Consider the following 26,287-nt stretch of genomic DNA (forward strand, 5'->3'; position numbering starts at 1 on the left):
ACAGCAAGCAAGGAGAGGAAATGTGCTCAGCGGAACCCGACATTCAGCCCTGGGGAATCCAGAGACTAAACATCCGGGGAGAAGGGAAGCTTTGAGACACCCCATAATTTTTTGCGACTCCGGATCTTTACAGGCTGTCCTTTCTCACTTTTGGATGGATAAAGAGTTGCCGCAACATAATGTAAAATCGTAACACTTTAATAAAAAGGGAGCTTTTGTTACAATCAGAAATTGTAGATTAAAATAGTACTTTGACCATTAAAACTTACAGCAAGCAAGGAGAGGAAACGTGCTCAGCGGAACCCGACATTCAGCCCTGGGGAATCCAGAGACTAAACATCCGGGGAGAAGGGAAGCTTTGAGACACCCCAAAATCCCAAAGAATTTAGATTATTCTGGGACACGATTCATAGTTATAAGAAAAGTAGTACCTGCCGAAACCCGGGATCGAACCAGGGACCTTTAGATCTTCAGTCTAACGCTCTCCCAACTGAGCTATTTCGGCTTATGCACTTTAAGATCTTGATATTTTTTGCGACTCCGGATCATTACAGGCTGTCCTTTCTCACTTTTGGATGGATAAAGAGTTGTCGCAACATAATGTAAAATAGTAACACTTTAATAAAAAGGGAGCTTTTGTTACAATCAGAAATTGTAGATTAAAATAGTACTTTGACCATTAAAACTTACAGCAAGCAAGGAGAGGAAATGTGCTCAGCGGAACCCGACATTCAGCCCTGGGGAATCCAGAGACTAAACATCCGGGGAGAAGGGAAGCTTTGAGACACCCCATAATTTTTTGCGACTCCGGATCTTTACAGGCTGTCCTTTCTCACTTTTGGATGGATAAAGAGTTGCCGCAACATAATGTAAAATCGTAACACTTTAATAAAAAGGGAGCTTTTGTTACAATCAGAAATTGTAGATTAAAATAGTACTTTGACCATTAAAACTTACAGCAAGCAAGGAGAGGAAACGTGCTCAGCGGAACCCGACATTCAGCCCTGGGGAATCCAGAGACTAAACATCCGGGGAGAAGGGAAGCTTTGAGACACCCCAAAATCCCAAAGAATTTAGAGTATTCTGTGACACGATTCATAGTTATAAGAAAAGTAGTACCTGCCGAAACCCGGGATCGAACCAGGGACCTTTAGATCTTCAGTCTAACGCTCTCCCAACTGAGCTATTTCGGCTTACACACTTTAAAATCTTGATATTTTTTGCGACTCCGGATATTTACAGGCTGTCCTTTCTCACTTTTGGATGGATAAAGAGTTGTCGCAACATAATGTAAAATCGTAACACTTTGATAAAAAGGGAACTTTTGTTACAATCAGAAATTGTAGATTAAAATAGTACTTTGACCATTAAAACTTACAGCAAGCAAGGAGAGGAAATGTGCTCAGCGGAACCCGACATTCAGCCCTGGGGAATCCAGAGACTAAACATCGGGGCAGAAGGGAAGCTTTGAGACACCCCAAAATCCCAAAGAATTTAGATTATTCTGGGACACGATTCATAGTTATAAGAAAAGTAGTACCTGCCGAAACCCGGGATCGAACCAGGGACCTTTAGATCTTCAGTCTAACGCTCTCCCAACTGAGCTATTTCGGCTTATGCACTTTAAGATCTTGATATTTTTTGCGACTCCGGATCATTACAGGCTGTCCTTTCTCACTTTTGGATGGATAGAGAGTTGTCGCAACATAATGTAAAATAGTAACACTTTAATAAAAAGGGAGCTTTTGTTACAATCAGAAATTGTAGATTAAAATAGTACTTTGACCATTAAAACTTACAGCAAGCAAGGAGAGGAAATGTGCTCAGCGGAACCCGACATTCAGCCCTGGGGAATCCAGAGACTAAACATCCGGGGAGAAGGGAAGCTTTGAGACACCCCAAAATCCCAAAGAATTTAGAGTATTCTGTGACACGATTCATAGTTATAAGAAAAGTAGTACCTGCCGAAACCCGGGATCGAACCAGGGACCTTTAGATCTTCAGTCTAACGCTCTCCCAACTGAGCTATTTCGGCTTACACACTTTAAAATCTTGATATTTTTTGCGACTCCGGATATTTACAGGCTGTCCTTTCTCACTTTTGGATGGATAAAGAGTTGTCGCAACATAATGTAAAATCGTAACACTTTGATAAAAAGGGAACTTTTGTTACAATCAGAAATTGTAGATTAAAATAGTACTTTGACCATTAAAACTTACAGCAAGCAAGGAGAGGAAATGTGCTCAGCGGAACCCGACATTCAGCCCTGGGGAATCCAGAGACTAAACATCGGGGCAGAAGGGAAGCTTTGAGACACCCCAAAATCCCAAAGAATTTAGATTATTCTGGGACACGATTCATAGTTATAAGAAAAGTAGTACCTGCCGAAACCCGGGATCGAACCAGGGACCTTTAGATCTTCAGTCTAACGCTCTCCCAACTGAGCTATTTCGGCTTATGCACTTTAAGATCTTGATATTTTTTGCGACTCCGGATCATTACAGGCTGTCCTTTCTCACTTTTGGATGGATAGAGAGTTGTCGCAACATAATGTAAAATAGTAACACTTTAATAAAAAGGGAGCTTTTGTTACAATCAGAAATTGTAGATTAAAATAGTACTTTGACCATTAAAACTTACAGCAAGCAAGGAGAGGAAATGTGCTCAGCGGAACCCGACATTCAGCCCTGGGGAATCCAGAGACTAAACATCCGGGGAGAAGGGAAGCTTTGAGACACCCCATAATTTTTTGCGACTCCGGATCTTTACAGGCTGTCCTTTCTCACTTTTGGATGGATAAAGAGTTGCCGCAACATAATGTAAAATCGTAACACTTTAATAAAAAGGGAGCTTTTGTTACAATCAGAAATTGTAGATTAAAATAGTACTTTGACCATTAAAACTTACAGCAAGCAAGGAGAGGAAACGTGCTCAGCGGAACCCGACATTCAGCCCTGGGGAATCCAGAGACTAAACATCCGGGGAGAAGGGAAGCTTTGAGACACCCCAAAATCCCAAAGAATTTAGATTATTCTGGGACACGATTCATAGTTATAAGAAAAGTAGTACCTGCCGAAACCCGGGATCGAACCAGGGACCTTTAGATCTTCAGTCTAACGCTCTCCCAACTGAGCTATTTCGGCTTATGCACTTTAAGATCTTGATATTTTTTGCGACTCCGGATCATTACAGGCTGTCCTTTCTCACTTTTGGATGGATAAAGAGTTGTCGCAACATAATGTAAAATAGTAACACTTTAATAAAAAGGGAGCTTTTGTTACAATCAGAAATTGTAGATTAAAATAGTACTTTGACCATTAAAACTTACAGCAAGCAAGGAGAGGAAATGTGCTCAGCGGAACCCGACATTCAGCCCTGGGGAATCCAGAGACTAAACATCCGGGGAGAAGGGAAGCTTTGAGACACCCCATAATTTTTTGCGACTCCGGATCTTTACAGGCTGTCCTTTCTCACTTTTGGATGGATAAAGAGTTGCCGCAACATAATGTAAAATCGTAACACTTTAATAAAAAGGGAGCTTTTGTTACAATCAGAAATTGTAGATTAAAATAGTACTTTGACCATTAAAACTTACAGCAAGCAAGGAGAGGAAACGTGCTCAGCGGAACCCGACATTCAGCCCTGGGGAATCCAGAGACTAAACATCCGGGGAGAAGGGAAGCTTTGAGACACCCCAAAATCCCAAAGAATTTAGATTATTCTGGGACACGATTCATAGTTATAAGAAAAGTAGTACCTGCCGAAACCCGGGATCGAACCAGGGACCTTTAGATCTTCAGTCTAACGCTCTCCCAACTGAGCTATTTCGGCTTATGCACTTTAAGATCTTGATATTTTTTGCGACTCCGGATCATTACAGGCTGTCCTTTCTCACTTTTGGATGGATAAAGAGTTGTCGCAACATAATGTAAAATCGTAACACTTTAATAAAAAGGGAGCTTTTGTTACAATCAGAAATTGTAGATTAAAATAGTACTTTGACCATTAAAACTTACAGCAAGCAAGGAGAGGAAATGTGCTCAGCGGAACCCGACATTCAGCCCTGGGGAATCCAGAGACTAAACATCCGGGGAGAAGGGAAGCTTTGGGACACCCCATAATTTTTTGCGACTCCGGATCTTTACAGGCTGTCCTTTCTCACTTTTGGATGGATAAAGAGTTGCCGCAACATAATGTAAAATCGTAACACTTTAATAAAAAGGGAGCTTTTGTTACAATCAGAAATTGTAGATTAAAATAGTACTTTGACCATTAAAACTTACAGCAAGCAAGGAGAGGAAACGTGCTCAGCGGAACCCGACATTCAGCCCTGGGGAATCCAGAGACTAAACATCCGGGGAGAAGGGAAGCTTTGAGACACCCCAAAATCCCAAAGAATTTAGATTATTCTGGGACACGATTCATAGTTATAAGAAAAGTAGTACCTGCCGAAACCCGGGATCGAACCAGGGACCTTTAGATCTTCAGTCTAACGCTCTCCCAACTGAGCTATTTCGGCTAATGCACTTTAAGATCTTGATATTTTTTGCGACTCCGGATGATTACAGGCTGTCCTTTCTCACTTTTGGATGGATAAAGAGTTGTCGCAACATAATGTAAAATCGTAACACTTTAATAAAAAGGGAGCTTTTGTTACAATCAGAAATTGTAGATTAAAATAGTACTTTGACCATTAAAACTTACAGCAAGCAAGGAGAGGAAATGTGCTCAGCGGAACCCGACATTCAGCCCTGGGGAATCCAGAGACTAAACATCCGGGGAGAAGGGAAGCTTTGAGACACCCCATAATTTTTTGCGACTCCGGATCTTTGCAGGCTGTCCTTTCTCACTTTTGGATGGATAAAGAGTTGCCGCAACATAATGTAAAATCGTAACACTTTAATAAAAAGGGAGCTTTTGTTACAATCAGAAATTGTAGATTAAAATAGTACTTTGACCATTAAAACTTACAGCAAGCAAGGAGAGGAAACGTGCTCAGCGGAACCCGACATTCAGCCCTGGGGAATCCAGAGACTAAACATCCGGGGAGAAGGGAAGCTTTGAGACACCCCATAATTTTTTGCGACTCCGGATCTTTACAGGCTGTCCTTTCTCACTTTTGGATGGATAAAGAGTTGCCGCAACATAATGTAAAATCGTAACACTTTAATAAAAAGGGAGCTTTTGTTACAATCAGAAATTGTAGATTAAAATAGTACTTTGACCATTAAAACTTACAGCAAGCAAGGAGAGGAAACGTGCTCAGCGGAACCCGACATTCAGCCCTGGGGAATCCAGAGACTAAACATCCGGGGAGAAGGGAAGCTTTGAGACACCCCAAAATCCCAAAGAATTTAGATTATTCTGGGACACGATTCATAGTTATAAGAAAAGTAGTACCTGCCGAAACCCGGGATCGAACCAGGGACCTTTAGATCTTCAGTCTAACGCTCTCCCAACTGAGCTATTTCGGCTTACACACTTAAAATCTTGATATTTTTTGCGACTCCGGATATTTACAGGCTGTCCTTTCTCACTTTTGGATGGATAAAGAGTTGTCGCAACATAATGTAAAATCGTAACACTTTGATAAAAAGGGAACTTTTGTTACAATCAGAAATTGTAGATTAAAATAGTACTTTGACCATTAAAACTTACAGCAAGCAAGGAGAGGAAATGTGCTCAGCGGAACCCGACATTCAGCCCTGGGGAATCCAGAGACTAAACATCCGGGGAGAAGGGAAGCTTTGATACACCCCAAAATTTCAAAGAATTTAGATTTTTCTGGGACACGATTCATAGTTATAAGAAAAGTAGTACCTGCCGAAACCCGGGACCAGGGACCTTTAGATCTTCAGTCTAACGCTCTCCCAACTGAGCTATTTCGGCTTATGCACTTTAAGATCTTGATATTTTTTGCGACTCCGGATCTTTACAGGCTGTCCTTTCTCACTTTTGGATGGATAAAGAGTTGTCGCAACATAATGTAAAATCGTAACACTTTAATAAAAAGGGAACTTTTGTTACAATCAAAAATTGTAGATTAAAATAGTACTTTGACCATTAAAACTTACAGCAAGCAAGGAGAGGAAATGTGCTCAGCGGAACCCGACATTCAGCCCTGGGGAATCCAGAGACTAAACATCGGGGCAGAAGGGAAGCTTTGAGACACCCCAAAATCCCAAAGAATTTAGATTATTCTGGGACACGATTCATAGTTATAAGAAAAGTAGTACCTGCCGAAACCCGGGACACCCCAAAATCCCAAAGAATTTAGATTATTCTGGGACACGATTCATAGTTATAAGAAAAGTAGTACCTGCCGAAACCTGGGATCGAACCAGGGACCTTTAGATCTTCAGTCTAACGCTCTCCCAACTGAGCTATTTCGGCTTATGCGCTTTAAGATCTTGATATTTTTTGCGACTCCGGATCATTACAGGCTGTCCTTTCTCACTTTTGGATGGATAAAGAGTTGTCGCAACATAATGTAAAATCGTAACACTTTGATAAAAAGGGAACTTTTGTTACAATCAGAAATTGTAGATTAAAAGAGTACTTTGTCCATTAAAACTTACAGCAAGCAAGGAGAGGAAATGTGCTCAGCGGAACCCGACATTCAGCCCTGGGGAATCCAGAGACTAAACATCCGGGGAGAAGGGAAGCTTTGAGACACCCCAAAATTTTTTGCGACTCCGGATCTTTACAGGCTGTCCTTTCTCACTTTTGGATGGATAAAGAGTTGTCGCAACATAATGTAAAATCGTAACACTTTAATAAAAAGGGAGCTTTTGTTACAATCAGAAATTGTAGATTAAAATAGTACCTTGACCATTAAAACTTACAGCAAGCAAGGAGAGGAAATGTGCTCAGCGGAACCCGACATTCAGCCCTGAGGAATCCAGAGACTAAACATCCGGGGAGAAGGGAAGCTTTGAGACACCCCAAAATCCCAAAGAATTTAGATTATTCTGTGACACGATTCATAGTTATAAGAAAAGTAGTACCTGCAGAAACCCGGGATCGACCCTGAGACCTTTAGATCTTCAGTCTAACGCTCCCCCAACTGAGCTATTTCGGCTTATGCACTTTAAGATCTTGATATTTTTTGCGACTCCGGATCTTTACAGGCTGTCCTTTCTCACTTTTGGATGGCTAAAGAGTTGTCGCAACATAATGTAAAATCGTAACACTTTAATAAAAAGGGAACTTTTGTTACAATCAGAAATTGTAGATTAAAATAGTACTTTGACCATTAAAACTTACAGCAAGCAAGGAGAGGAAATGTGCTCAGCGGAACCCGACATTCAGCCCTGGGGAATCCAGAGACTAAACATCCGGGGAGAAGGGAAGCTTTGATACACCCCAAAATTTCAAAGAATTTAGATTTTTCTGGGACACGATTCATAGTTATAAGAAAAGTAGTACCTGCCGAAACCCGGGACACCCCAAAATCCCAAAGAATTTAGATTATTCTGGGACACGATTCATAGTTATAAGAAAAGTAGTACCTGCCGAAACCCGGGATCGAACCAGGGACCTTTAGATCTTCAGTCTAACGCTCTCCCAACTGAGCTATTTCGGCTTATGCGCTTTAAGATCTTGATATTTTCTGCGACTCCGGATCATTACAGGCTGTCCTTTCTCACTTTTGGATGGATAAAGAGTTGTCGCAACATATTGTAAAATCGTAACACTTTGATAAAAAGGGAACTTTTGTTACAATCAGAAATTGTAGATTAAAATAGTACTTTGACCATTAAAACTTACAGCAAGCAAGGAGAGGAAATGTGCTCAGTGGAACCCGACATTCAGCCCTGGGGAATCCAGAGACTAAACATCCGGGGAGAAGGGAAGCTTTGAGACACCCCAAAATTTTTTGCGACTCCGGATCTTTACAGGCTGTCCTTTCTCACTTTTGGATGGATAAAGAGTTGTCGCAACATAATGTAAAATCGTAACACTTTAATAAAAAGGGAGCTTTTGTTACAATCAGAAATTGTAGATTAAAATAGTACTTTGACCATTAAAACTTACAGCAAGCAAGGAGAGGAAATGTGCTCAGCGGAACCCGACATTCAGCCCTGGGGAATCCAGAGACTAAACATCCGGGGAGAAGGGAAGCTTTGAGACACCCCAAAATTTTTTGCGACTCCGGATCTTTACAGGCTGTCCTTTCTCACTTTTGGATGGATAAAGAGTTGCCGCAACATAATGTAAAATCGTAACACTTTAATAAAAAGGGAGCTTTTGTTACAATCAGAAATTGTAGATTAAAATAGTACTTTGACCATTAAAACTTACAGCAAGCAAGGAGAGGAAATGTGCTCAGCGGAACCCGACATTCAGCCCTGGGGAATCCAGAGACTAAACATCCGGGGAGAAGGGAAGCTTTGAGACACCCCAAAATCCCAAAGAATTTAGATTATTCTGTGACACGATTCAAAAGAGTTGTCGCAACATAATGTAAAATCGTAACACTTTAATAAAAAGGGAACTTTTGTTACAATCAGAAATTGTAGATTAAAATAGTACTTTGACCATTAAAACTTACAGCAAGCAAGGAGAGGAAATGTGCTCAGCGGAACCCGACATTCAGCCCTGGGGAATCCAGAGACTAAACATCCGGGGAGAAGGGAAGCTTTGAGACACCCCAAAATCCCAAAGAATTTTGATTATTCTGGGACACGATTCATAGTTATAAGAAAAGTAGTACCTGCCGAAACCCGGGATCGAACCAGGGACCTTTAGATCTTCTGTCTAACGCTCTCCCAACTGAGCTATTTCGGCTTATGCACTTTATGATCTTGATATTATTTGCGACTCCGGATCATTACAGGCTGTCCTTTCTCACTTTTGGATGGATAAAGAGTTGTCGCAACATAATGTAAAATCGTAACACTTTAATAAAAAGGGAGCTTTTGTTACAATCAGAAATTGTAGATTAAAATAGTACTTTGACCATTAAAACTTACAGCAAGCAAGGAGAGGAAATGTGCTCAGCGGAACCCGACATTCAGCCCTGGGGAATCCAGAGACTAAACATCCGGGGAGAAGGGAAGCTTTGAGACACCCCAAAATTTTTTGCGACTCCGGATCTTTACAGGCTGTCCTTTCTCACTTTTGGATGGATAAAGAGTTGCCGCAACATAATGTAAAATCGTAACACTTTAATAAAAAGGGAGCTTTTGTTACAATCAGAAATTGTAGATTAAAATAGTACTTTGACCATTAAAACTTACAGCAAGCAAGGAGAGGAAATGTGCTCAGCGGAACCCGACATTCAGCCCTGGGGAATCCAGAGACTAAACATCCGGGGAGAAGGGAAGCTTTGAGACACCCCAAAATCCCAAAGAATTTAGATTATTCTGTGACACGATTCAAAAGAGTTGTCGCAACATAATGTAAAATCGTAACACTTTAATAAAAAGGGAACTTTTGTTACAATCAGAAATTGTAGATTAAAATAGTACTTTGACCATTAAAACTTACAGCAAGCAAGGAGAGGAAATGTGCTCAGCGGAACCCGACATTCAGCCCTGGGGAATCCAGAGACTAAACATCCGGGGAGAAGGGAAGCTTTGAGACACCCCAAAATCCCAAAGAATTTAGAGTATTCTGTGACACGATTCATAGTTATAAGAAGAGTAGTACCTGCCGAAACCCGGGATCGAACCAGGGACCTTTAGATCTTCAGTCTAACGCTCTCCCAACTGAGCTATTTCGGCTTCCACACTTTAAAATCTTGATATTTTTTGCGACTCCGGATATTTACAGGCTGTCCTTTCTCACTTTTGGATGGATAAAGAGTTGTCGCAACATAATGTAAAATCGTAACACTTTAATAAAAAGGGAGCTTTTGTTACAATCAGAAATTGTAGATTAAAATAGTACCTTGACCATTAAAACTTACAGCAAGCAAGGAGAGGAAATGTGCTCAGCGGAACCCGACATTCAGCCCTGAGGAATCCAGAGACTAAACATCCGGGGAGAAGGGAAGCTTTGAGACACCCCAAAATCCCAAAGAATTTAGATTATTCTGTGACACGATTCATAGTTATAAGAAAAGTAGTACCTGCAGAAACCCGGGATCGACCCTGAGACCTTTAGATCTTCAGTCTAACGCTCCCCCAACTGAGCTATTTCGGCTTATGCACTTTAAGATCTTGATATTTTTTGCGACTCCGGATCTTTACAGGCTGTCCTTTCTCACTTTTGGATGGCTAAAGAGTTGTCGCAACATAATGTAAAATCGTAACACTTTAATAAAAAGGGAACTTTTGTTACAATCAGAAATTGTAGATTAAAATAGTACTTTGACCATTAAAACTTACAGCAAGCAAGGAGAGGAAATGTGCTCAGCGGAACCCGACATTCAGCCCTGGGGAATCCAGAGACTAAACATCCGGGGAGAAGGGAAGCTTTGATACACCCCAAAATTTCAAAGAATTTAGATTTTTCTGGGACACGATTCATAGTTATAAGAAAAGTAGTACCTGCCGAAACCCGGGACACCCCAAAATCCCAAAGAATTTAGATTATTCTGGGACACGATTCATAGTTATAAGAAAAGTAGTACCTGCCGAAACCCGGGATCGAACCAGGGACCTTTAGATCTTCAGTCTAACGCTCTCCCAACTGAGCTATTTCGGCTTATGCGCTTTAAGATCTTGATATTTTCTGCGACTCCGGATCATTACAGGCTGTCCTTTCTCACTTTTGGATGGATAAAGAGTTGTCGCAACATATTGTAAAATCGTAACACTTTGATAAAAAGGGAACTTTTGTTACAATCAGAAATTGTAGATTAAAATAGTACTTTGACCATTAAAACTTACAGCAAGCAAGGAGAGGAAATGTGCTCAGTGGAACCCGACATTCAGCCCTGGGGAATCCAGAGACTAAACATCCGGGGAGAAGGGAAGCTTTGAGACACCCCAAAATTTTTTGCGACTCCGGATCTTTACAGGCTGTCCTTTCTCACTTTTGGATGGATAAAGAGTTGTCGCAACATAATGTAAAATCGTAACACTTTAATAAAAAGGGAGCTTTTGTTACAATCAGAAATTGTAGATTAAAATAGTACTTTGACCATTAAAACTTACAGCAAGCAAGGAGAGGAAATGTGCTCAGCGGAACCCGACATTCAGCCCTGGGGAATCCAGAGACTAAACATCCGGGGAGAAGGGAAGCTTTGAGACACCCCAAAATCCCAAAGAATTTAGAGTATTCTGTGACACGATTCATAGTTATAAGAAAAGTAGTACCTGCTGAAACCCGGGATCGACCCTGAGACCTTTAGATCTTCAGTCTAACGCTCCCCCAACTGAGCTATTTCGGCTTATGCACTTTAAGATCTTGATATTTTTTGCGACTCCGGATCTTTACAGGCTGTCCTTTCTCACTTTTGGATGGCTAAAGAGTTGTCGCAACATAATGTAAAATCGTAACACTTTAATAAAAAGGGAACTTTTGTTACAATCAGAAATTGTAGATTAAAATAGTACTTTGACCATTAAAACTTACAGCAAGCAAGGAGAGGAAATGTGCTCAGCGGAACCCGACATTCAGCCCTGGGGAATCCAGAGACTAAACATCCGGGGAGAAGGGAAGCTTTGATACACCCCAAAATTTCAAAGAATTTAGATTTTTCTGGGACACGATTCATAGTTATAAGAAAAGTAGTACCTGCCGAAACCCGGGACACCCCAAAATCCCAAAGAATTTAGATTATTCTGGGACACGATTCATAGTTATAAGAAAAGTAGTACCTGCCGAAACCCGGGATCGAACCAGGGACCTTTAGATCTTCAGTCTAACGCTCTCCCAACTGAGCTATTTCGGCTTATGCGCTTTAAGATCTTGATATTTTCTGCGACTCCGGATCATTACAGGCTGTCCTTTCTCACTTTTGGATGGATAAAGAGTTGTCGCAACATATTGTAAAATCGTAACACTTTGATAAAAAGGGAACTTTTGTTACAATCAGAAATTGTAGATTAAAATAGTACTTTGACCATTAAAACTTACAGCAAGCAAGGAGAGGAAATGTGCTCAGTGGAACCCGACATTCAGCCCTGGGGAATCCAGAGACTAAACATCCGGGGAGAAGGGAAGCTTTGAGACACCCCAAAATTTTTTGCGACTCCGGATCTTTACAGGCTGTCCTTTCTCACTTTTGGATGGATAAAGAGTTGTCGCAACATAATGTAAAATCGTAACACTTTAATAAAAAGGGAGCTTTTGTTACAATCAGAAATTGTAGATTAAAATAGTACTTTGACCATTAAAACTTACAGCAAGCAAGGAGAGGAAATGTGCTCAGCGGAACCCGACATTCAGCCCTGGGGAATCCAGAGACTAAACATCCGGGGAGAAGGGAAGCTTTGAGACACCCCAAAATTTTTTGCGACTCCGGATCTTTACAGGCTGTCCTTTCTCACTTTTGGATGGATAAAGAGTTGCCGCAACATAATGTAAAATCGTAACACTTTAATAAAAAGGGAGCTTTTGTTACAATCAGAAATTGTAGATTAAAATAGTACTTTGACCATTAAAACTTACAGCAAGCAAGGAGAGGAAATGTGCTCAGCGGAACCCGACATTCAGCCCTGGGGAATCCAGAGACTAAACATCCGGGGAGAAGGGAAGCTTTGAGACACCCCAAAATCCCAAAGAATTTAGATTATTCTGTGACACGATTCAAAAGAGTTGTCGCAACATAATGTAAAATCGTAACACTTTAATAAAAAGGGAACTTTTGTTACAATCAGAAATTGTAGATTAAAATAGTACTTTGACCATTAAAACTTACAGCAAGCAAGGAGAGGAAATGTGCTCAGCGGAACCCGACATTCAGCCCTGGGGAATCCAGAGACTAAACATCCGGGGAGAAGGGAAGCTTTGAGACACCCCAAAATCCCAAAGAATTTTGATTATTCTGGGACACGATTCATAGTTATAAGAAAAGTAGCACCTGCCGAAACCCGGGATCGAACCAGGGACCTTTAGATCTTCTGTCTAACGCTCTCCCAACTGAGCTATTTCGGCTTATGCACTTTATGATCTTGATATTATTTGCGACTCCGGATCATTACAGGCTGTCCTTTCTCACTTTTGGATGGATAAAGAGTTGTCGCAACATAATGTAAAATCGTAACACTTTAATAAAAAGGGAGCTTTTGTTACAATCAGAAATTGTAGATTAAAATAGTACTTTGACCATTAAAACTTACAGCAAGCAAGGAGAGGAAATGTGCTCAGCGGAACCCGACATTCAGCCCTGGGGAATCCAGAGACTAAACATCCGGGGAGAAGGGAAGCTTTGAGACACCCCAAAATTTTTTGCGACTCCGGATCTTTACAGGCTGTCCTTTCTCACTTTTGGATGGATAAAGAGTTGCCGCAACATAATGTAAAATCGTAACACTTTAATAAAAAGGGAGCTTTTGTTACAATCAGAAATTGTAGATTAAAATAGTACTTTGACCATTAAAACTTACAGCAAGCAAGGAGAGGAAATGTGCTCAGCGGAACCCGACATTCAGCCCTGGGGAATCCAGAGACTAAACATCCGGGGAGAAGGGAAGCTTTGAGACACCCCAAAATCCCAAAGAATTTAGATTATTCTGTGACACGATTCAAAAGAGTTGTCGCAACATAATGTAAAATCGTAACACTTTAATAAAAAGGGAACTTTTGTTACAATCAGAAATTGTAGATTAAAATAGTACTTTGACCATTAAAACTTACAGCAAGCAAGGAGAGGAAATGTGCTCAGCGGAACCCGACATTCAGCCCTGGGGAATCCAGAGACTAAACATCCGGGGAGAAGGGAAGCTTTGAGACACCCCAAAATCCCAAAGAATTTAGAGTATTCTGTGACACGATTCATAGTTATAAGAAGAGTAGTACCTGCCGAAACCCGGGATCGAACCAGGGACCTTTAGATCTTCAGTCTAACGCTCTCCCAACTGAGCTATTTCGGCTTCCACACTTTAAAATCTTGATATTTTTTGCGACTCCGGATATTTACAGGCTGTCCTTTCTCACTTTTGGATGGATAAAGAGTTGTCGCAACATAATGTAAAATCGTAACACTTTAATAAAAAGGGAGCTTTTGTTACAATCAGAAATTGTAGATTAAAATAGTACCTTGACCATTAAAACTTACAGCAAGCAAGGAGAGGAAATGTGCTCAGCGGAACCCGACATTCAGCCCTGAGGAATCCAGAGACTAAACATCCGGGGAGAAGGGAAGCTTTGAGACACCCCAAAATCCCAAAGAATTTAGATTATTCTGTGACACGATTCATAGTTATAAGAAAAGTAGTACCTGCAGAAACCCGGGATCGACCCTGAGACCTTTAGATCTTCAGTCTAACGCTCCCCCAACTGAGCTATTTCGGCTTATGCACTTTAAGATCTTGATATTTTTTGCGACTCCGGATCTTTACAGGCTGTCCTTTCTCACTTTTGGATGGCTAAAGAGTTGTCGCAACATAATGTAAAATCGTAACACTTTAATAAAAAGGGAACTTTTGTTACAATCAGAAATTGTAGATTAAAATAGTACTTTGACCATTAAAACTTACAGCAAGCAAGGAGAGGAAATGTGCTCAGCGGAACCCGACATTCAGCCCTGGGGAATCCAGAGACTAAACATCCGGGGAGAAGGGAAGCTTTGATACACCCCAAAATTTCAAAGAATTTAGATTTTTCTGGGACACGATTCATAGTTATAAGAAAAGTAGTACCTGCCGAAACCCGGGACACCCCAAAATCCCAAAGAATTTAGATTATTCTGGGACACGATTCATAGTTATAAGAAAAGTAGTACCTGCCGAAACCCGGGATCGAACCAGGGACCTTTAGATCTTCAGTCTAACGCTCTCCCAACTGAGCTATTTCGGCTTATGCGCTTTAAGATCTTGATATTTTCTGCGACTCCGGATCATTACAGGCTGTCCTTTCTCACTTTTGGATGGATAAAGAGTTGTCGCAACATATTGTAAAATCGTAACACTTTGATAAAAAGGGAACTTTTGTTACAATCAGAAATTGTAGATTAAAATAGTACTTTGACCATTAAAACTTACAGCAAGCAAGGAGAGGAAATGTGCTCAGTGGAACCCGACATTCAGCCCTGGGGAATCCAGAGACTAAACATCCGGGGAGAAGGGAAGCTTTGAGACACCCCAAAATTTTTTGCGACTCCGGATCTTTACAGGCTGTCCTTTCTCACTTTTGGATGGATAAAGAGTTGTCGCAACATAATGTAAAATCGTAACACTTTAATAAAAAGGGAGCTTTTGTTACAATCAGAAATTGTAGATTAAAATAGTACTTTGACCATTAAAACTTACAGCAAGCAAGGAGAGGAAATGTGCTCAGCGGAACCCGACATTCAGCCCTGGGGAATCCAGAGACTAAACATCCGGGGAGAAGGGAAGCTTTGAGACACCCCAAAATCCCAAAGAATTTAGAGTATTCTGTGACACGATTCATAGTTATAAGAAAAGTAGTACCTGCTGAAACCCGGGATCGAACCAGGGACCTTTAGATCTTCAGTCTAACGCTCTCCCAACTGAGCTATTTCGGCTTACACACTTTAAAATCTTGATATTTTTTGCGACTCCGGATATTTACAGGCTGTCCTTTCTCACTTTTGGATGGATAAAGAGTTGTCGCAACATAATGTAAAATCGTAACACTTTGATAAAAAGGGAACTTTTGTTACAATCAGAAATTGTAGATTAAAATAGTACTTTGACCATTAAAACTTACAGCAAGCAAGGAGAGGAAATGTGCTCAGCGGAACCCGACATTCAGCCCTGGGGAATCCAGAGACTAAACATCGGGGCAGAAGGGAAGCTTTGAGACACCCCAAAATCCCAAAGAATTTAGATTATTCTGGGACACGATTCATAGTTATAAGAAAAGTAGTACCTGCCGAAACCCGGGATCGAACCAGGGACCTTTAGATCTTCAGTCTAACGCTCTCCCAACTGAGCTATTTCGGCTTATGCACTTTAAGATCTTGATATTTTTTGCGACTCCGGATCATTACAGGCTGTCCTTTCTCACTTTTGGATGGATAGAGAGTTGTCGCAACATAATGTAAAATAGTAACACTTTAATAAAAAGGGAGCTTTTGTTACAATCAGAAATTGTAGATTAAAATAGTACTTTGACCATTAAAACTTACAGCAAGCAAGGAGAGGAAATGTGCTCAGCGGAACCCGACATTCAGCCCTGGGGAATCCAGAGACTAAACATCCGGGGAGAAGGGAAGCTTTGAGACACCCCATAATTTTTTGCGACTCCGGATCTTTACAGGCTGTCCTTTCTCACTTTTGGATGGATAAAGAGTTGCCGCAACATAATGTAAAATCGTAACACTTTAATAAAAAGGGAGCTTTTGTTACAATCAGAAATTGTAGATTAAAATAGTACTTTGACCATTAAAACTTACAGCAAGCAAGGAGAGGAAACGTGCTCAGCGGAACCCGACATTCAGCCCTGGGGAATCCAGAGACTAAACATCCGGGGAGAAGGGAAGCTTTGAGACACCCCAAAATCCCAAAGAATTTAGATTATTCTGGGACACGATTCATAGTTATAAGAAAAGTAGTACCTGCCGAAACCCGGGATCGAACCAGGGACCTTTAGATCTTCAGTCTAACGCTCTCCCAACTGAGCTATTTCGGCTAATGCACTTTAAGATCTTGATATTTTTTGCGACTCCGGATGATTACAGGCTGTCCTTTCTCACTTTTGGATGGATAAAGAGTTGTCGCAACATAATGTAAAATCGTAACACTTTAATAAAAAGGGAGCTTTTGTTACAATCAGAAATTGTAGATTAAAATAGTACTTTGACCATTAAAACTTACAGCAAGCAAGGAGAGGAAATGTGCTCAGCGGAACCCGACATTCAGCCCTGGGGAATCCAGAGACTAAACATCGGGGCAGAAGGGAAGCTTTGAGACACCCCAAAATCCCAAAGAATTTAGATTATTCTGGGACACGATTCATAGTTATAAGAAAAGTAGTACCTGCCGAAACCCGGGATCGAACCAGGGACCTTTAGATCTTCAGTCTAACGCTCTCCCAACTGAGCTATTTCGGCTTATGCACTTTAAGATCTTGATATTTTTTGCGACTCCGGATCATTACAGGCTGTCCTTTCTCACTTTTGGATGGATAGAGAGTTGTCGCAACATAATGTAAAATAGTAACACTTTAATAAAAAGGGAGCTTTTGTTACAATCAGAAATTGTAGATTAAAATAGTACTTTGACCATTAAAACTTACAGCAAGCAAGGAGAGGAAATGTGCTCAGCGGAACCCGACATTCAGCCCTGGGGAATCCAGAGACTAAACATCCGGGGAGAAGGGAAGCTTTGAGACACCCCATAATTTTTTGCGACTCCGGATCTTTACAGGCTGTCCTTTCTCACTTTTGGATGGATAAAGAGTTGCCGCAACATAATGTAAAATCGTAACACTTTAATAAAAAGGGAGCTTTTGTTACAATCAGAAATTGTAGATTAAAATAGTACTTTGACCATTAAAACTTACAGCAAGCAAGGAGAGGAAACGTGCTCAGCGGAACCCGACATTCAGCCCTGGGGAATCCAGAGACTAAACATCCGGGGAGAAGGGAAGCTTTGAGACACCCCAAAATCCCAAAGAATTTAGATTATTCTGGGACACGATTCATAGTTATAAGAAAAGTAGTACCTGCCGAAACCCGGGATCGAACCAGGGACCTTTAGATCTTCAGTCTAACGCTCTCCCAACTGAGCTATTTCGGCTAATGCACTTTAAGATCTTGATATTTTTTGCGACTCCGGATGATTACAGGCTGTCCTTTCTCACTTTTGGATGGATAAAGAGTTGTCGCAACATAATGTAAAATCGTAACACTTTAATAAAAAGGGAGCTTTTGTTACAATCAGAAATTGTAGATTAAAATAGTACTTTGACCATTAAAACTTACAGCAAGCAAGGAGAGGAAATGTGCTCAGCGGAACCCGACATTCAGCCCTGGGGAATCCAGAGACTAAACATCCGGGGAGAAGGGAAGCTTTGAGACACCCCAAAATCCCAAAGAATTTAGAGTATTCTGTGACACGATTCATAGTTATAAGAAAAGTAGTACCTGCCGAAACCCGGGATCGAACCAGGGACCTTTAGATCTTCAGTCTAACGCTCTCCCAACTGAGCTATTTCGGCTTACACACTTTAAAATCTTGATATTTTTTGCGACTCCGGATATTTACAGGCTGTCCTTTCTCACTTTTGGATGGATAAAGAGTTGTCGCAACATAATGTAAAATCGTAACACTTTGATAAAAAGGGAACTTTTGTTACAATCAGAAATTGTAGATTAAAATAGTACTTTGACCATTAAAACTTACAGCAAGCAAGGAGAGGAAATGTGCTCAGCGGAACCCGACATTCAGCCCTGGGGAATCCAGAGACTAAACATCCGGGGAGAAGGGAAGCTTTGAGACACCCCATAATTTTTTGCGACTCCGGATCTTTGCAGGCTGTCCTTTCTCACTTTTGGATGGATAAAGAGTTGCCGCAACATAATGTAAAATCGTAACACTTTAATAAAAAGGGAGCTTTTGTTACAATCAGAAATTGTAGATTAAAATAGTACTTTGACCATTAAAACTTACAGCAAGCAAGGAGAGGAAACGTGCTCAGCGGAACCCGACATTCAGCCCTGGGGAATCCAGAGACTAAACATCCGGGGAGAAGGGAAGCTTTGAGACACCCCATAATTTTTTGCGACTCCGGATCTTTACAGGCTGTCCTTTCTCACTTTTGGATGGATAAAGAGTTGCCGCAACATAATGTAAAATCGTAACACTTTAATAAAAAGGGAGCTTTTGTTACAATCAGAAATTGTAGATTAAAATAGTACTTTGACCATTAAAACTTACAGCAAGCAAGGAGAGGAAACGTGCTCAGCGGAACCCGACATTCAGCCCTGGGGAATCCAGAGACTAAACATCCGGGGAGAAGGGAAGCTTTGAGACACCCCAAAATCCCAAAGAATTTAGATTATTCTGGGACACGATTCATAGTTATAAGAAAAGTAGTACCTGCCGAAACCCGGGATCGAACCAGGGACCTTTAGATCTTCAGTCTAACGCTCTCCCAACTGAGCTATTTCGGCTTACACACTTTAAAATCTTGATATTTTTTGCGACTCCGGATATTTACAGGCTGTCCTTTCTCACTTTTGGATGGATAAAGAGTTGTCGCAACATAATGTAAAATCGTAACACTTTGATAAAAAGGGAACTTTTGTTACAATCAGAAATTGTAGATTAAAATAGTACTTTGACCATTAAAACTTACAGCAAGCAAGGAGAGGAAATGTGCTCAGCGGAACCCGACATTCAGCCCTGGGGAATCCAGAGACTAAACATCCGGGGAGAAGGGAAGCTTTGATACACCCCAAAATTTCAAAGAATTTAGATTTTTCTGGGACACGATTCATAGTTATAAGAAAAGTAGTACCTGCCGAAACCCGGGACCAGGGACCTTTAGATCTTCAGTCTAACGCTCTCCCAACTGAGCTATTTCGGCTTATGCACTTTAAGATCTTGATATTTTTTGCGACTCCGGATCTTTACAGGCTGTCCTTTCTCACTTTTGGATGGATAAAGAGTTGTCGCAACATAATGTAAAATCGTAACACTTTAATAAAAAGGGAACTTTTGTTACAATCAAAAATTGTAGATTAAAATAGTACTTTGACCATTAAAACTTACAGCAAGCAAGGAGAGGAAATGTGCTCAGCGGAACCCGACATTCAGCCCTGGGGAATCCAGAGACTAAACATCGGGGCAGAAGGGAAGCTTTGAGACACCCCAAAATCCCAAAGAATTTAGATTATTCTGGGACACGATTCATAGTTATAAGAAAAGTAGTACCTGCCGAAACCCGGGACACCCCAAAATCCCAAAGAATTTAGATTATTCTGGGACACGATTCGTAGTTATAAGAAAAGTAGTACCTGCCGAAACCTGGGATCGAACCAGGGACCTTTAGATCTTCAGTCTAACGCTCTCCCAACTGAGCTATTTCGGCTTATGCGCTTTAAGATCTTGATATTTTTTGCGACTCCGGATCATTACAGGCTGTCCTTTCTCACTTTTGGATGGATAAAGAGTTGTCGCAACATAATGTAAAATCGTAACACTTTGATAAAAAGGGAACTTTTGTTACAATCAGAAATTGTAGATTAAAAGAGTACTTTGTCCATTAAAACTTACAGCAAGCAAGGAGAGGAAATGTGCTCAGCGGAACCCGACATTCAGCCCTGGGGAATCCAGAGACTAAACATCCGGGGAGAAGGGAAGCTTTGAGACACCCCAAAATTTTTTGCGACTCCGGATCTTTACAGGCTGTCCTTTCTCACTTTTGGATGGATAAAGAGTTGTCGCAACATAATGTAAAATCGTAACACTTTAATAAAAAGGGAGCTTTTGTTACAATCAGAAATTGTAGATTAAAATAGTACCTTGACCATTAAAACTTACAGCAAGCAAGGAGAGGAAATGTGCTCAGCGGAACCCGACATTCAGCCCTGAGGAATCCAGAGACTAAACATCCGGGGAGAAGGGAAGCTTTGAGACACCCCAAAATCCCAAAGAATTTAGATTATTCTGTGACACGATTCATAGTTATAAGAAAAGTAGTACCTGCAGAAACCCGGGATCGACCCTGAGACCTTTAGATCTTCAGTCTAACGCTCCCCCAACTGAGCTATTTCGGCTTATGCACTTTAAGATCTTGATATTTTTTGCGACTCCGGATCTTTACAGGCTGTCCTTTCTCACTTTTGGATGGCTAAAGAGTTGTCGCAACATAATGTAAAATCGTAACACTTTAATAAAAAGGGAACTTTTGTTACAATCAGAAATTGTAGATTAAAATAGTACTTTGACCATTAAAACTTACAGCAAGCAAGGAGAGGAAATGTGCTCAGCGGAACCCGACATTCAGCCCTGGGGAATCCAGAGACTAAACATCCGGGGAGAAGGGAAGCTTTGATACACCCCAAAATTTCAAAGAATTTAGATTTTTCTGGGACACGATTCATAGTTATAAGAAAAGTAGTACCTGCCGAAACCCGGGACACCCCAAAATCCCAAAGAATTTAGATTATTCTGGGACACGATTCATAGTTATAAGGAAAGTAGTACCTGCCGAAACCCGGGATCGAACCAGGGACCTTTAGATCTTCAGTCTAACGCTCTCCCAACTGAGCTATTTCGGCTTATGCGCTTTAAGATCTTGATATTTTCTGCGACTCCGGATCATTACAGGCTGTCCTTTCTCACTTTTGGATGGATAAAGAGTTGTCGCAACATATTGTAAAATCGTAACACTTTGATAAAAAGGGAACTTTTGTTACAATCAGAAATTGTAGATTAAAATAGTACTTTGACCATTAAAACTTACAGCAAGCAAGGAGAGGAAATGTGCTCAGTGGAACCCGACATTCAGCCCTGGGGAATCCAGAGACTAAACATCCGGGGAGAAGGGAAGCTTTGAGACACCCCAAAATTTTTTGCGACTCCGGATCTTTACAGGCTGTCCTTTCTCACTTTTGGATGGATAAAGAGTTGTCGCAACATAATGTAAAATCGTAACACTTTAATAAAAAGGGAGCTTTTGTTACAATCAGAAATTGTAGATTAAAATAGTACTTTGACCATTAAAACTTACAGCAAGCAAGGAGAGGAAATGTGCTCAGCGGAACCCGACATTCAGCCCTGGGGAATCCAGAGACTAAACATCCGGGGAGAAGGGAAGCTTTGAGACACCCCAAAATTTTTTGCGACTCCGGATCTTTACAGGCTGTCCTTTCTCACTTTTGGATGGATAAAGAGTTGCCGCAACATAATGTAAAATCGTAACACTTTAATAAAAAGGGAGCTTTTGTTACAATCAGAAATTGTAGATTAAAATAGTACTTTGACCATTAAAACTTACAGCAAGCAAGGAGAGGAAATGTGCTCAGCGGAACCCGACATTCAGCCCTGGGGAATCCAGAGACTAAACATCCGGGGAGAAGGGAAGCTTTGAGACACCCCAAAATCCCAAAGAATTTAGATTATTCTGTGACACGATTCAAAAGAGTTGTCGCAACATAATGTAAAATCGTAACACTTTAATAAAAAGGGAACTTTTGTTACAATCAGAAATTGTAGATTAAAATAGTACTTTGACCATTAAAACTTACAGCAAGCAAGGAGAGGAAATGTGCTCAGCGGAACCCGACATTCAGCCCTGGGGAATCCAGAGACTAAACATCCGGGGAGAAGGGAAGCTTTGAGACACCCCAAAATCCCAAAGAATTTTGATTATTCTGGGACACGATTCATAGTTATAAGAAAAGTAGTACCTGCCGAAACCCGGGATCGAACCAGGGACCTTTAGATCTTCTGTCTAACGCTCTCCCAACTGAGCTATTTCGGCTTATGCACTTTATGATCTTGATATTATTTGCGACTCCGGATCATTACAGGCTGTCCTTTCTCACTTTTGGATGGATAAAGAGTTGTCGCAACATAATGTAAAATCGTAACACTTTAATAAAAAGGGAGCTTTTGTTACAATCAGAAATTGTAGATTAAAATAGTACTTTGACCATTAAAACTTACAGCAAGCAAGGAGAGGAAATGTGCTCAGCGGAACCCGACATTCAGCCCTGGGGAATCCAGAGACTAAACATCCGGGGAGAAGGGAAGCTTTGAGACACCCCAAAATTTTTTGCGACTCCGGATCTTTACAGGCTGTCCTTTCTCACTTTTGGATGGATAAAGAGTTGCCGCAACATAATGTAAAATCGTAACACTTTAATAAAAAGGGAGCTTTTGTTACAATCAGAAATTGTAGATTAAAATAGTACTTTGACCATTAAAACTTACAGCAAGCAAGGAGAGGAAATGTGCTCAGCGGAACCCGACATTCAGCCCTGGGGAATCCAGAGACTAAACATCCGGGGAGAAGGGAAGCTTTGAGACACCCCAAAATCCCAAAGAATTTAGATTATTCTGTGACACGATTCAAAAGAGTTGTCGCAACATAATGTAAAATCGTAACACTTTAATAAAAAGGGAACTTTTGTTACAATCAGAAATTGTAGATTAAAATAGTACTTTGACCATTAAAACTTACAGCAAGCAAGGAGAGGAAATGTGCTCAGCGGAACCCGACATTCAGCCCTGGGGAATCCAGAGACTAAACATCCGGGGAGAAGGGAAGCTTTGAGACACCCCAAAATCCCAAAGAATTTAGAGTATTCTGTGACACGATTCATAGTTATAAGAAGAGTAGTACCTGCCGAAACCCGGGATCGAACCAGGGACCTTTAGATCTTCAGTCTAACGCTCTCCCAACTGAGCTATTTCGGCTTCCACACTTTAAAATCTTGATATTTTTTGCGACTCCGGATATTTACAGGCTGTCCTTTCTCACTTTTGGATGGATAAAGAGTTGTCGCAACATAATGTAAAATCGTAACACTTTGATAAAAAGGGAACTTTTGTTACAATCAGAAATTGTAGATTAAAATAGTACTTTGACCATTAAAACTTACAGCAAGCAAGGAGAGGAAATGTGCTCAGCGGAACCCGACATTCAGCCCTGGGGAATCCAGAGACTAAACATCCGGGGAGAAGGGAAGCTTTGATACACCCCAAAATTTCAAAGAATTTAGATTTTTCTGGGACACGATTCATAGTTATAAGAAAAGTAGTACCTGCCGAAACCCGGGACCAGGGACCTTTAGATCTTCAGTCTAACGCTCTCCCAACTGAGCTATTTCGGCTTATGCACTTTAAGATCTTGATATTTTTTGCGACTCCGGATCTTTACAGGCTGTCCTTTCTCACTTTTGGATGGATAAAGAGTTGTCGCAACATAATGTAAAATCGTAACACTTTAATAAAAAGGGAACTTTTGTTACAATCAAAAATTGTAGATTAAAATAGTACTTTGACCATTAAAACTTACAGCAAGCAAGGAGAGGAAATGTGCTCAGCGGAACCCGACATTCAGCCCTGGGGAATCCAGAGACTAAACATCCGGGGAGAAGGGAAGCTTTGAGACACCCCAAAATCCCAAAGAATTTAGATTATTCTGGGACACGATTCATAGTTATAAGAAAAGTAGTACCTGCCAAAACCCGGGATCGAACCAGGGACCTTTAGATCTTCAGTCTAACGCTCTCCCAACTGAGCTATTTCGGCTTATGCACTTTAAGATCTTGATATTTTTTGCGACTCCGGATCATTACAGGCTGTCCTTTCTCACTTTTGGATGGATAAAGAGTTGTCGCAACATAATGTAAAATCGTAACACTTTAATAAAAAGGAAGCTTTTGTTACAATCAGAAATTGTAGATTAAAATAGTACTTTGACCATTAAAACTTACAGCAAGCAAGGAGAGGAAATGTGCTCAGCGGAACCCGACATTCAGCCCTGGGGAATCCAGAGACTAAACATCCGGGGAGAAGGGAAGCTTTGAGACACCCCATAATTTTTTGCGACTCCGGATCTTTACAGGCTGTCCTTTCTCACTTTTGGATGGATAAAGAGTTGCCGCAACATAATGTAAAATCGTAACACTTTAATAAAAAGGGAGCTTTTGTTACAATCAGAAATTGTAGATTAAAATAGTACTTTGACCATTAAAACTTACAGCAAGCAAGGAGAGGAAACGTGCTCAGCGGAACCCGACATTCAGCCCTGGGGAATCCAGAGACTAAACATCCGGGGAGAAGGGAAGCTTTGAGACACCCCAAAATCCCAAAGAATTTAGATTATTCTGTGACACGATTCAAAAGAGTTGTCGCAACATAATGTAAAATCGTAACACTTTAATAAAAAGGGAGCTTTTGTTACAATCAGAAATTGTAGATTAAAATAGTACTTTGACCATTAAAACTTACAGCAAGCAAGGAGAGGAAATGTGCTCAGCGGAACCCGATATTCAGCCCTAGGGAATCCAGTCACTAAACATCCGGGGAGAAGGGAAGCTTTGAGACACCCCATAATTTTTTGCGACTCCGGATCTTTACAGGCTGTCCTTTCTCACTTTTGGATGGATAAAGAGTTGCCGCAACATAATGTAAAATCGTAACACTTTAATAAAAAGGGAGCTTTTGTTACAATCAGAAATTGTAGATTAAAATAGTACTTTGACCATTAAAACTTACAGCAAGCAAGGAGAGGAAACGTGCTCAGCGGAACCCGACATTCAGCCCTGGGGAATCCAGAGACTAAACATCCGGGGAGAAGGGAAGCTTTGAGACACCCCAAAATCCCAAAGAATTTAGATTATTCTGTGACACGATTCAAAAGAGTTGTCGCAACATAATGTAAAATCGTAACACTTTAATAAAAAGGGAGCTTTTGTTACAATCAGAAATTGTAGATTAAAATAGTACTTTGACCATTAAAACTTACAGCAAGCAAGAAGAGGAAATGTGCTCAGCGGAACCCGATATTCAGCCCTAGGGAATCCAGTCACTAAACATCCGGGGAGAAGGGAAGCTTTGAGACACCCCAAAATCCCAAAGAATTTAGATTATTCTGGGACACGATTCATAGTTATAAGAAAAGTAGTACCTGCCGAAACCCGGGATCGAACCAGGGACCTTTAGATCTTCAGTCTAACGCTCTCCCAACTGAGCTATTTCGGCTTATGCGCTTTAAGATCTTGATATTTTTTGCGACTCCGGATCATTACAGGCTGTCCTTTCTCACTTTTGGATGGATAAAGAGTTGTCGCAACATAATGTAAAATCGTAACACTTTGATAAAAAGGGAACTTTTGTTACAATCAGAAATTGTAGATTAAAATAGTACTTTGTCCATTAAAACTTACAGCAAGCAAGGAGAGGAAATGTGCTCAGCGGAACCCGACATTCAGCCCTGGGGAATCCAGAGACTAAACATCCGGGGAGAAGGGAAGCTTTGAGACACCCCAAAATTTTTTGCGACTCCGGATCTTTACAGGCTGTCCTTTCTCACTTTTGGATGGATAAAGAGTTGTCGCAACATAATGTAAAATCGTAACACTTTAATAAAAAGGGAGCTTTTGTTACAATCAGAAATTGTAGATTAAAATAGTACTTTGACCATTAAAACTTACAGCAAGCAAGGAGAGGAAATGTGCTCAGCGGAACCCGACATTCAGCCCTGAGGAATCCAGAGACTAAACATCCGGGGAGAAGGGAAGCTTTG

At 40.9% G+C, this 26,287-nt stretch overlaps 34 non-coding genes across 34 annotated transcripts; all 34 read right to left on the reverse strand.

Annotated features, from left to right (window-relative positions):
• Positions 1–432: 432 nt before the first annotated feature.
• Positions 433–505, reverse strand: TRNAF-GAA (transfer RNA phenylalanine (anticodon GAA)). Its single transcript has one exon. It is a non-coding gene; the product is annotated as a tRNA-Phe (tRNA).
• A 615-nt stretch (positions 506–1,120) lies between these two features.
• Positions 1,121–1,193, reverse strand: TRNAF-GAA (transfer RNA phenylalanine (anticodon GAA)). Its single transcript has one exon. It is a non-coding gene; the product is annotated as a tRNA-Phe (tRNA).
• A 348-nt stretch (positions 1,194–1,541) lies between these two features.
• Positions 1,542–1,614, reverse strand: TRNAF-GAA (transfer RNA phenylalanine (anticodon GAA)). The gene has a single exon. It is a non-coding gene; the product is annotated as a tRNA-Phe (tRNA).
• Positions 1,615–1,962: 348 nt separating this feature from the next.
• Positions 1,963–2,035, reverse strand: TRNAF-GAA (transfer RNA phenylalanine (anticodon GAA)). The gene has a single exon. It is a non-coding gene; the product is annotated as a tRNA-Phe (tRNA).
• Positions 2,036–2,383: 348 nt separating this feature from the next.
• Positions 2,384–2,456, reverse strand: TRNAF-GAA (transfer RNA phenylalanine (anticodon GAA)). Its single transcript has one exon. It is a non-coding gene; the product is annotated as a tRNA-Phe (tRNA).
• A 615-nt stretch (positions 2,457–3,071) lies between these two features.
• Positions 3,072–3,144, reverse strand: TRNAF-GAA (transfer RNA phenylalanine (anticodon GAA)). The gene has a single exon. It is a non-coding gene; the product is annotated as a tRNA-Phe (tRNA).
• Positions 3,145–3,759: 615 nt separating this feature from the next.
• TRNAF-GAA (transfer RNA phenylalanine (anticodon GAA)) lies at positions 3,760–3,832 on the reverse strand. Its single transcript has one exon. It is a non-coding gene; the product is annotated as a tRNA-Phe (tRNA).
• Positions 3,833–4,447: 615 nt separating this feature from the next.
• Positions 4,448–4,520, reverse strand: TRNAF-GAA (transfer RNA phenylalanine (anticodon GAA)). Its single transcript has one exon. It is a non-coding gene; the product is annotated as a tRNA-Phe (tRNA).
• An 882-nt stretch (positions 4,521–5,402) lies between these two features.
• TRNAF-GAA (transfer RNA phenylalanine (anticodon GAA)) lies at positions 5,403–5,475 on the reverse strand. Its single transcript has one exon. It is a non-coding gene; the product is annotated as a tRNA-Phe (tRNA).
• Positions 5,476–5,822: 347 nt separating this feature from the next.
• On the reverse strand, positions 5,823–5,890 carry TRNAF-GAA (transfer RNA phenylalanine (anticodon GAA)). The gene has a single exon. It is a non-coding gene; the product is annotated as a tRNA-Phe (tRNA).
• A 431-nt stretch (positions 5,891–6,321) lies between these two features.
• Positions 6,322–6,394, reverse strand: TRNAF-GAA (transfer RNA phenylalanine (anticodon GAA)). Its single transcript has one exon. It is a non-coding gene; the product is annotated as a tRNA-Phe (tRNA).
• Positions 6,395–7,513: 1,119 nt separating this feature from the next.
• On the reverse strand, positions 7,514–7,586 carry TRNAF-GAA (transfer RNA phenylalanine (anticodon GAA)). The gene has a single exon. It is a non-coding gene; the product is annotated as a tRNA-Phe (tRNA).
• Positions 7,587–8,718: 1,132 nt separating this feature from the next.
• TRNAF-GAA (transfer RNA phenylalanine (anticodon GAA)) lies at positions 8,719–8,791 on the reverse strand. Its single transcript has one exon. It is a non-coding gene; the product is annotated as a tRNA-Phe (tRNA).
• Positions 8,792–9,656: 865 nt separating this feature from the next.
• On the reverse strand, positions 9,657–9,729 carry TRNAF-GAA (transfer RNA phenylalanine (anticodon GAA)). Its single transcript has one exon. It is a non-coding gene; the product is annotated as a tRNA-Phe (tRNA).
• Positions 9,730–10,581: 852 nt separating this feature from the next.
• On the reverse strand, positions 10,582–10,654 carry TRNAF-GAA (transfer RNA phenylalanine (anticodon GAA)). Its single transcript has one exon. It is a non-coding gene; the product is annotated as a tRNA-Phe (tRNA).
• Positions 10,655–11,773: 1,119 nt separating this feature from the next.
• On the reverse strand, positions 11,774–11,846 carry TRNAF-GAA (transfer RNA phenylalanine (anticodon GAA)). Its single transcript has one exon. It is a non-coding gene; the product is annotated as a tRNA-Phe (tRNA).
• A 1,132-nt stretch (positions 11,847–12,978) lies between these two features.
• TRNAF-GAA (transfer RNA phenylalanine (anticodon GAA)) lies at positions 12,979–13,051 on the reverse strand. The gene has a single exon. It is a non-coding gene; the product is annotated as a tRNA-Phe (tRNA).
• Positions 13,052–13,916: 865 nt separating this feature from the next.
• On the reverse strand, positions 13,917–13,989 carry TRNAF-GAA (transfer RNA phenylalanine (anticodon GAA)). The gene has a single exon. It is a non-coding gene; the product is annotated as a tRNA-Phe (tRNA).
• An 852-nt stretch (positions 13,990–14,841) lies between these two features.
• Positions 14,842–14,914, reverse strand: TRNAF-GAA (transfer RNA phenylalanine (anticodon GAA)). Its single transcript has one exon. It is a non-coding gene; the product is annotated as a tRNA-Phe (tRNA).
• Positions 14,915–15,529: 615 nt separating this feature from the next.
• On the reverse strand, positions 15,530–15,602 carry TRNAF-GAA (transfer RNA phenylalanine (anticodon GAA)). The gene has a single exon. It is a non-coding gene; the product is annotated as a tRNA-Phe (tRNA).
• Positions 15,603–15,950: 348 nt separating this feature from the next.
• TRNAF-GAA (transfer RNA phenylalanine (anticodon GAA)) lies at positions 15,951–16,023 on the reverse strand. The gene has a single exon. It is a non-coding gene; the product is annotated as a tRNA-Phe (tRNA).
• Positions 16,024–16,638: 615 nt separating this feature from the next.
• On the reverse strand, positions 16,639–16,711 carry TRNAF-GAA (transfer RNA phenylalanine (anticodon GAA)). The gene has a single exon. It is a non-coding gene; the product is annotated as a tRNA-Phe (tRNA).
• A 348-nt stretch (positions 16,712–17,059) lies between these two features.
• TRNAF-GAA (transfer RNA phenylalanine (anticodon GAA)) lies at positions 17,060–17,132 on the reverse strand. Its single transcript has one exon. It is a non-coding gene; the product is annotated as a tRNA-Phe (tRNA).
• A 615-nt stretch (positions 17,133–17,747) lies between these two features.
• On the reverse strand, positions 17,748–17,820 carry TRNAF-GAA (transfer RNA phenylalanine (anticodon GAA)). The gene has a single exon. It is a non-coding gene; the product is annotated as a tRNA-Phe (tRNA).
• Positions 17,821–18,168: 348 nt separating this feature from the next.
• Positions 18,169–18,241, reverse strand: TRNAF-GAA (transfer RNA phenylalanine (anticodon GAA)). The gene has a single exon. It is a non-coding gene; the product is annotated as a tRNA-Phe (tRNA).
• An 882-nt stretch (positions 18,242–19,123) lies between these two features.
• On the reverse strand, positions 19,124–19,196 carry TRNAF-GAA (transfer RNA phenylalanine (anticodon GAA)). Its single transcript has one exon. It is a non-coding gene; the product is annotated as a tRNA-Phe (tRNA).
• A 348-nt stretch (positions 19,197–19,544) lies between these two features.
• On the reverse strand, positions 19,545–19,612 carry TRNAF-GAA (transfer RNA phenylalanine (anticodon GAA)). The gene has a single exon. It is a non-coding gene; the product is annotated as a tRNA-Phe (tRNA).
• A 431-nt stretch (positions 19,613–20,043) lies between these two features.
• Positions 20,044–20,116, reverse strand: TRNAF-GAA (transfer RNA phenylalanine (anticodon GAA)). The gene has a single exon. It is a non-coding gene; the product is annotated as a tRNA-Phe (tRNA).
• A 1,119-nt stretch (positions 20,117–21,235) lies between these two features.
• On the reverse strand, positions 21,236–21,308 carry TRNAF-GAA (transfer RNA phenylalanine (anticodon GAA)). The gene has a single exon. It is a non-coding gene; the product is annotated as a tRNA-Phe (tRNA).
• A 1,132-nt stretch (positions 21,309–22,440) lies between these two features.
• TRNAF-GAA (transfer RNA phenylalanine (anticodon GAA)) lies at positions 22,441–22,513 on the reverse strand. The gene has a single exon. It is a non-coding gene; the product is annotated as a tRNA-Phe (tRNA).
• An 865-nt stretch (positions 22,514–23,378) lies between these two features.
• On the reverse strand, positions 23,379–23,451 carry TRNAF-GAA (transfer RNA phenylalanine (anticodon GAA)). The gene has a single exon. It is a non-coding gene; the product is annotated as a tRNA-Phe (tRNA).
• Positions 23,452–23,799: 348 nt separating this feature from the next.
• Positions 23,800–23,867, reverse strand: TRNAF-GAA (transfer RNA phenylalanine (anticodon GAA)). Its single transcript has one exon. It is a non-coding gene; the product is annotated as a tRNA-Phe (tRNA).
• A 348-nt stretch (positions 23,868–24,215) lies between these two features.
• Positions 24,216–24,288, reverse strand: TRNAF-GAA (transfer RNA phenylalanine (anticodon GAA)). Its single transcript has one exon. It is a non-coding gene; the product is annotated as a tRNA-Phe (tRNA).
• A 1,382-nt stretch (positions 24,289–25,670) lies between these two features.
• TRNAF-GAA (transfer RNA phenylalanine (anticodon GAA)) lies at positions 25,671–25,743 on the reverse strand. Its single transcript has one exon. It is a non-coding gene; the product is annotated as a tRNA-Phe (tRNA).
• Positions 25,744–26,287: the final 544 nt, after the last annotated feature.

This window comes from Rhinoderma darwinii, chromosome 7, assembly GCF_050947455.1.
Source record: "Rhinoderma darwinii isolate aRhiDar2 chromosome 7, aRhiDar2.hap1, whole genome shotgun sequence".
In the NCBI taxonomy this organism is placed as follows: Eukaryota; Metazoa; Chordata; class Amphibia; order Anura; family Rhinodermatidae; genus Rhinoderma; species Rhinoderma darwinii.